Genomic DNA, 9,248 nt, shown 5'->3' on the forward strand with positions numbered 1-9,248 from the left:
TTGAGTTAGAGCTAATGGCATTGTAAATGTCAATGTCTTTTATCCATGTGTTGTGGAGTGTATGCATGTGGTGTGTAGTGGAATTATGTGGGTTGGATTGGAATTGTAGCAATGGTGGCATGCTGCGCTTTAGATGAATATGTGTAAAAGTAAAGTGCACCATATTGCGATTGCTACAATAGTCAATTGTGAATGCGTTAACAATTGATGTGTGCACTGATGGCTGGTGGTGTGGTGGCATGCTGCGCTTTAGATGAATATGTGTAAAAGTAAAGTGCACCATATTGCGATTGCTACAATAGTCAATTGTGAATGCGTTAACAATTGATGTGTGCACTGATGGCTGGTGGTGTGTGTGCCTGTAGAAATTGTGCACTGATGGCTGATGGCTGGTGGTGTGTGTGTGTTTGGTGAAAGCGTGCACTGACGTCTGGTGGTGTGTGCCTGGTGGATGCCTGCACTGACGGCTGGTGAGGTTTGTGCCCGGTAAAAGCGTGCACTGACGGCTGGTGGTGTTTGTGCCCGGTGAAAGCGTGCACTGACGGCGGGTGGTGTTTGTGCCCGGTGAAAGTGTGCACTGACGGCTGGTGGTGTGTGTGGTTGTGTGTGTGGTTGCGTGTGTGGTGGTGAGTGTGTGGTGTGAGAGTGTGTGTGTGTGTGTGTGTGTGTGTGTGTGTGTGTGTGTGTGTGTGTGTGTGTGTATGTGTGTGTGTATGTGTGTGTGTGTGTGTGTGTGTGTGTGTGTGTGGTGTGGTCTTATGTGTGTGTGTGATGGACTTAGTTCGAGTTTTCGTACCCTGCACTCACACACTGCCCCTACACACACACACACACACACTGCTCACCCTACACACTCTCACACTGCTCACCCTACACACTCTCACACTGCTCACCCTACACACTCACACTGCTCACCCTACACACTCTCACACTGCTCACCCTACACACTCTCACTCTGCTCACCCTACACACTCTCACTCTGCTCACCCTACACACTCTCACTCTGCTCACCCTACACACTCTGCTCACCCCACACACTCTGCTCACCCCACACACTCTGCTCACCCCACACACACTGCTCACCCCACACACACTGCTCACCCCACACACACTGCTCACCCCACACACACTGCTCACCCCACACACTCTGCTCACCCCACACACTCTGCTCACCCCACACACTCTGCTCACCCCACACACTCTGCTCACCCCACACACTCTGCTCACCCTACACACTCTGCTCACCCTACACACTCTGCTCACCCTACACACTCTGCTCACCCTACACACTCTGCTCACCCTACACACTCTGCTCACCCTACACACTCTGCTCACCCTACACACACACACACTACTCACCCTACAAACTCACACACTGCTCACCCTACAAACTCACACAATGTTCACCCTGCACACTCACACACTGCTCACCCTGCACACTCACACTGTTAACCCTGCATACTCACACTGTTAACCCTGCATACTCACACTGTTAACCCTGCATACTCACACTGTTAACCCTGCATACTCACACTGTTAACCCTGCATACTCACACTGTTAACCCTGCATACTCACACTGTTAACCCTGCATACTCACACTGTTAACCCTGCATACTCACACTGTTAACCCTGCATACTCACACACTGCTCACCCTACACACTCACACACTGCTCACCATACGTAATGTGAAAAGACCTAGCTCTGCCCTTTGGCCTGTGCTGTAATCGTACAGTAGGTTGTGAGTACTTGGGCTTGATTGGTTGGGGCATCCCCTCCTTGCTGCTCCCCTCACGGAGGGCCGGCTGCCTCCATGAAGCTCCCAAGACTCGTGTTCACCTGTTCTTTGTTTTAGCTCCTGTGTGTCAGTGCACCGTGTAAGCGCACAAGCATACCCTGCTCTCTCTGGAACACTCACAATGCAGAGTCACTCGCACTCTGCTGTCACTCGCACTCTGCTGTCACTCGCACTCACAGATGGCTGGTGGTGTGTGTGTGTGGCTGGTGAAAGCGAGCAATGACGGCTGGTGTTGTATGTGCTTGGTGAAAGCATGCACTGACGGCTGGTGGTGTGTGTGTGTTCCTGGTGAAAGAGTGAAGTGACGGCTGGTGTTGTGTTTGCCTGTTGAAAGTGTGCACCGACAGCTGGTGGTGGTGTGTGTGTGTGCGCCTGGTGAGTGTGTGGTGGTGAGTGTGTGGTGGTGAGTGTGTGTGTGGTGTGTGTGTTGTTGGGTGTGTGTGTTGTTGGGTGTGTGTGTGGTGTTGTGTGTGTGTGGTCTTATGTATGTAGTGTTATGTGTGTGGTGGTGTGTGTGTGTGTGGTGTGTGTCTGTGTGGTGTTGTGTGATCCTCTGTGAGACACCGGGGTCTGTCGTCTGGAATGGAAGCTTTGGTCAGATGGGGGAGCATGGAAATGTTGCGCTCCTGTGAAAGAGCTGGCAGGTGATTGTGGTCCCCCTTAGGAGCCAAAGACTCTGAAAGCAGTGCCCCTGTCTTTAACACCACCACACCAGTGTGCCTTAAGTAACATGTGCCAGGTCTTCTACAACGCAGGGGCAGAGAGGAGAGGAGAGGCAGGACAATGCAGGGGCAGAGAGGAGAGGCAGGACACAACACAGGGGCAGAGAAGAGAGGCAGGTGACAACGCAGGGGCAGAGAGGAGAGGCAGGACAATGTAGGGGCGGAGAGGCAAGACAACGCAGGGGCGGAGAGGCAGGACACAACGCAGGGGCGGAGAGGCAGGACACAACGCAGGGGCGGAGAGGCAGGACACAACGCAGGGGCGGAGAGGCGACACAACGCAGGGTCGGAGAGGCAGGACACAACGCAGGGTCGGAGAGGCAGGACACAACGCAGGGGCGGAGAGGCAGGACACAACGCAGGGGCGGAGAGGCAGGACACAACGCAGGGGCGGAGAGGCAGGACACAACGCAGGGGCGGAGAGGCAGGACACCAACGTAGGGGCGGAGAGGCAGGACACCAACGCAAGGGCGGAGAGGCAAAACACAACGCAAGGGCGGAGAGGCAGGACACAACACAGGGGCGGAGAGGCAGATAACAACGCAGGGGCGGAGAGGCAGGACAATGCAGGGGCGGAGAGGCAGGACACAACGCAGGGGCGGAGAGGAGAGGCAGATGACAACGCAGGGGCAGGGAGGAGAGGCAGGACACAACGCAGGAGCGGAGAGCAGCGGCGGCTCCACCATGGGGGCGTTTGGGCGCCGCCCCCCTGCTTTCTCGCCGTGCGAGAAGGCAGAAACAAATGGTAGTTATTGCCTTAATATAACTACCATTTGTTTCTGTCTTCTTGCACGGCGAGAAAGAAGAACTTCCTAGTTTCGTTTCTCGAGGGCAGAGGGGAGTGGCTTGGGGGAGTGGCTTGCCCACTGTTGTTAATACGGACTGACTGGGCAGCCTGAGGCAGCCCAAACAGACAGTATAACACAACAGTGGGAAAGCCACTCCCCCAAGCCACTCCCCCCTGCCCTCGAGAAACACCACCCACTCACTCTCCCTGTATGCTGCAGCAGCAGCATACAGAGAAAATTACGTAGCCTGGGGCAGCCGGCCGCACCAATCAAGAAGGAGGCGGTGGAGGGGTGGGAGGCTGCCTGCGCGCCACCTTCCTGATGACGTGCAGGACTTGAACCAGGACGGCGGGACGGAGTCTCCGACCGATTGTAAGTTTACTTTTATTTTATATATATTGTGTTTATTTCCAAACCCCTCCCGCCTCCCCCCTCATCCCCTCAGGTCGTCTTTTTTAAGTAGCTGGGAAGAGGGGTCACGGGTCAGTCTATTCATGATTCACTGGTGCCGCGTTCGATCTGCAGGTCACCAGTTTGAATCAAAGTAAAGACCGACCAACTCATCCTTGCCTCCTTATAGTAACACGCACCTTTTATTTATAATAATTCTCAGCAATGGGAAAAGTTCATGATAAAGTGCCTCTGATGATGGAACTTTTCTTTCGAAACGAGTTGGATTACTAGTGTACTTATTAATGTAATGTCGACGTCTACTGATAACAAATTACACAATAAACACGAAGGAAACTGTGAATAAAAATGATTCAAATGAATCAGAAAACTAAAAGAATGATTTGAAATGTTTACCGTTTAAAAATGATCACCACGATATATTCACTTCTTAAGGGGAAAGGTCACCCGAGATGTAGAATATGGTGTGATTATTTCAAGTGATGCGGAAATACAAAGGGAGCACTGATAAGGTATTTTGAAATTGAATTAGAGACGAGGAGCAACAGTATAGGTTGTCATAGTGAGTTGCATTAAATTGGGTAATACTAGTAACATCTGTTGTTTGCAGTGCTGGTCATAAAAGAAGCGCGGTGTAGTGGAAATGCCGCCTGTGAATCCTCTTAATGGCTGAACGCAGAGATAAGCAGGAAGATAGACACGAGGCTCTTTTTGGGCCCCGGGGGCATCATAACAAACGGAGAATCTGGAGATATGGCCTCGTGGATAAATTGTCGCCTTTGAGGGGTTGTACGCTATGGTCTGTGTGTTTTGTAGAGTGTTACTTTACAGTTATTTTTGGGTTTGGACGGAGGCTTTTTCATGTATACTCCCCAGGGTATGGGCACACAAAGAGGTTAACAGGTTAACGTTTATCTCAGAGTCTCCTTGTTGTCCAAACATATCAGTTTCCTTGCAAAGAATGAATGCCTGCCAATGTCTCTGTTCTAGTCTGTCCAGCTTTTAATTTTTCAGAGACTGGATACTTGCATATCCGAGCTGAAAGGTAGTTTGAGATGATGAATAAAAAATTAACAAAATCGTAGCCATAGTTCAGCTCTAAAAATAACGAGTTCAAGAGTGACTGACGGAATGCATGGAGCAGTGTTTAACTACTGTTTTAGCAAGTGGCCTGTGCCCTGTCGAGTGATGTCAACTATAGTATGTGTATCTACACTTTCACAACTGCTTTATAAACCGTTTTGCATTGCTTTGTCAAATGGTCTTTAAAATGCACCATTTGCACTCTTTTTTTCTCAGGATAATCTCCTCCACCCTCTTATGACGTTCACGCTCGCTTCGCTCACTCGCAACGCATCTCATCCGCAACTTTTACGCCCTACCAATTTCAAATGTCACCAGCCGCCACTGGCGGAGAGGCAGGACAATGCATGGGCGGAGAGGCAGGACACAACGCAGGGGAGGAGAGGAGAGGCAGATGACAACGCAGGGGCAGGGAGGAGAGGCAGGACACAACGCAGGAGCGGAGAGGCAGGACAATGTAGGGGCGGAGAGGCAGAACACAACGCAGGGGCGGAGAGGCAGGACACAACGCAGGGGCGGAGAGGCCGGACACAACGCAGGGGCGGAGAGGCCGGACACAACGCAGGGGCGGAGAGGCCGGACACAACGCAGGGGCGGAGAGGCCGGACACAACGCAGGGGCGGAGAGGCAGGACACAACGCAGGGGCGGAGAGGCAGGACACAACGCAGGGGCGGAGAGGCAGGACACAACGCAGGGGCGGAGAGGCAGGACACAACGCAGGGGCGGAGAGGCAGGACACAACGCAGGGGCGGAGAGGCAGGACACAACGCAGGGGCGGAGAGGCAGGACACAACGCAGGGGCGGAGAGGCAGGACACAACGCAGGGGCAGAGAGGCAGGACACAACACAGGGGCAGAGAGGCAGGACAACACAGGGGCAGAGAGGCAGGACAACGCAGGGGCGGAGAGGCAGGACAACGCAGGGGCGGAGAGGCAGGACAACGCAGGGGCGGAGAGGCAGGACAACGCAGGGGCGGAGAGGCAGGACAACGCAGGGGCGGAGAGGCAGGACAATGCAGGGGCGGAGAGGCAGGACAACGCAGGGGCGGAGAGGAGAGGCAGGTGACAATGCAGGGGCAGGGAGGAAAGGCAGGACACAACGCAGGGGCGGAGAGGCAGGACACAACGCAGGGGCGGAGAGGCAGGACACAACGCAGGGGCGGAGAGGCAGGACACAACGCAGGGGCGGAGAGGCAGGACACAACGCAGGGGCAGAGAGGCAGGACACAACGCAGGGGCAGAGAGGCAGGACACAACGCAGGGGCAGAGAGGCAGGACACAACGCAGGGGCAGAGAGGCAGGACAACGCAGGGGCGGAGAGGCAGGACAACGCAGGGGCGGAGAGGCAGGACAACGCAGGGGCGGAGAGGCAGGACAACGCAGGGGCGGAGAGGCAGGACAACGCAGGGGCGGAGAGGCAGGACAACGCAGGGGCGGAGAGGCAGGACAACGCAGGGGCGGAGAGGCAGGACAACGCAGGGGCGGAGAGGCAGGACAACGCAGGGGCGGAGAGGCAGGACAACGCAGGGGCGGAGAGGCAGGACAACGCAGGGGCGGAGAGGCAGGACAACGCAGGAGAGGAGAGGCAGGTGACAATGCAGGGGCAGGGAGGAAAGGCAGGACACTACGCAGGAGCGGAGAGGCAGGACAATGCAGGGGCGGAGAGGCAGGGCAACGCAGAGAGGAGAGGCAAGACAACGCAGGGGCAGAGAGGAGAGGCAGGACACAACACAAGGGGGGGAAGAGGTGAGGCAGGACAACGCAGCGGCGGAGAGGCAGGACAACGCAGAGGCAGAGATGAGAGGCAAGACAACGCAGGGGCAGGCAAGACAACGCAGGGGCAGGCAAGACAATGCAGGGGCAGAGAGGAGAGGCAAGACAACGCAGGGGAAGAGAGGAGAGGCAAGACAATGCAGGGGAAGAGAGGAAAGGCAAGACAACGCAGGGGCAGGCAAGACAATGCAGGGGCGGAGAGGAGAGGCAGGACAACGCAAGAGGGAGAGGTGAGGCAGGACACAACGAAGGGACTGAGAGGAGAGGCAGGACACAATGCAGGGGCAGAGAGGAGAGGCAGGACAAGGCAGGGACAGAGAGGAGAGGCAAGACAACGCAGCGGAAGAGAGGAGAGGCAAGACAACGCAGCGGAAGAGAGGAGAGGCGGGACACAACGCAAGGGTGACAGGCCAATTTCCCTTCTCAATGTGGATTTTAAATTACAGGGTGTGAGAAAGTGCCCTCTTTCTGCATGGTGGCCCCCACGTTTTGCTGAACTCCTGATGTGCTTTGACTGAGTGTGCCCTGGGCTCCTGCAACCAGGTACCCAGGGCCCATGTTCTTTCCCTAAAATTGCATTGAAACACAAACCCAATTGGCACCTCTGGCCACAGGTCAGCACCTGCTAAATGGTACCCAGGGCGCAGTGACCAGGGAAGGCCTCTAAGGGCTGCAGTACTTACTGTGCCACCTTTAGAGGTCATGTTCCACTGCACACACACTGCCTGTGCCGGCTGTGTGTCTTGGTGCAGAACATAGTGAAGAGTTGATATGGCACACATCTCTGTGTGCCATGCCTACAACCCACTGTCCTGGCATAGGTCAGTCACCCCTCTAGCTAGGTGCACTATACCAGTGGTGAGGGTACCGGTGCATGAGCACTGCGCCCCTACAGTGTCTAAGTTCATTCTTATTTTTTTATAAACAATAAGATTCTACCCTACAAGCATCACAAAAATATATATATTTCTCGTGTTTTTTGGTTTAGAAAAAGATGTGTTAGTGATCCATGAAATATCATGGGAAAGCAATAGGTGTTTTTAAAATACCCCTCACACACTAAGGATCCCTTAGTGTCATTCTTCATCAAAGGGGTGTGGTTCCGTGGTTCCTAATTGGGTTCGATAGTTCCGAAACCCGATTTATAAAGATCGTCGGAAATGGACAATTTTGGTCTCTACAGACCGCAAATGGCGAGTGTAACGTGTCTGAGTGTTTTCGTATGAATCGATATAGGAGAACACTCTGCATTAGAGGATTTAGTCTGAACCTCCGGGTTCCATTTTGTATGTGGCAGCCATTTTGTGTGGTTGCCCTAACATAGGCCCGATGACTGCGGCCGAGAAAGTCCTTGATACGTACGCCTTAGCCGACTTCTGGTTGACCTGGCCGAACAAACTCCTCGCCTGGGACGAATCCCGCTGAGCCAGTTCCTTGAACAGCAGCTGGCCTGATAAAGATCAAAGGACAGGACGTGTCAGAGTTTATGGTACACCGTTCCCACCCCTCTATCTCCTTTCCATCTGTTTCTGTTTCTGCCTTTCCTTTACGACATGTTCATCGATCTGGGTTGAAGGGTTTATGATGGGTTTGTCCGGCCTGATCGAACAGGAAACCAAGCATGTGTGCAATCGTTTTTGGTGGGCTGGACAACGGAAAATGGGATTGTCTTTGACTGTCGTCATTTGCTACTTTTAAAATGGTATGTGGTCATTGGTCAGTTTGTATGCACCAAATGTAAATTGTAATGTTGCCAGAGGCGTAATTTTCGGCATAAAAGACCGAGTTTCGTTTATCAAAGTGTGCAGTCTCTGACGAACTACGCGTGTGTACTTCGTAGATCTCTGTCCCTGGTTGCAACCAATAAAATTTGGTCTTTGACGTCATCAAGAAGTATCCCGTGTCTCTGTTTGCCAAGACAGGGGAATCCGGGGTCTTTGGGTGTTGCCCTGACACCGCTGGGTTACCGGATTAGTACTGGTTCTGAAAAACCCAGTACCTCAATTGGCGCCCATCGTGAGAAGCTTCGTGAGAAAATTCTGGAGGAAGGCCAGCCACTTCATCGACCCCTGTATGTCGTCGTGGTCCGAAAGTCTTTGCTGCGAGGTTTCCCGCTTTCCGACAGCTACGAAGGACTGCTGCCCTGACTGTCGCCCTGTTTTGGAGCCTTAGACGTTTGTAGAGCGAGACGATTGACGGGTCTTCTGGTGACGCCATCGACATTTCAGTTTAAATGGAGCGTCTCCTAGTCCTTAGTTTGGTTTGTATCCTTTAGTGGATAGCTTTGATTTGGTACCTGCAGGCCCCAAAGCCAAGGGATTTGTGTATTCACGAGATTATCGTTTTAGATTCCCCTTGTTGTTTGAAGCTAGACTAGTGAGCAAGATGCCTGGTTTTAGCAGTCTTAGAAATTTGTTTAGTTGTGGTACTTTGAGGGATTCCCGGTTAGAGGATTCATGTCCGGTTCCTCCGATCGGAACTCCTGCATACGAACTGTATGTGAAACATGGTGTGGGTCCTATTAGCTACAATGAGATTTGGGTAAAATACACGAAGAGTGACGGTGTCCTACAGTGGGCCCCGTTACGGTAGTTTTGAGACAGAAATCTTAGACAACTTAGAAGTGAAGTTGTTCAAGAAGAAAGCCCGGCCGGCGATGTTTGACTCTTTTCGC

Source organism: Lissotriton vulgaris, chromosome 5, assembly GCF_964263255.1.
Source record: "Lissotriton vulgaris chromosome 5, aLisVul1.2, whole genome shotgun sequence".
Taxonomy (NCBI): domain Eukaryota; kingdom Metazoa; phylum Chordata; class Amphibia; order Caudata; family Salamandridae; genus Lissotriton; species Lissotriton vulgaris.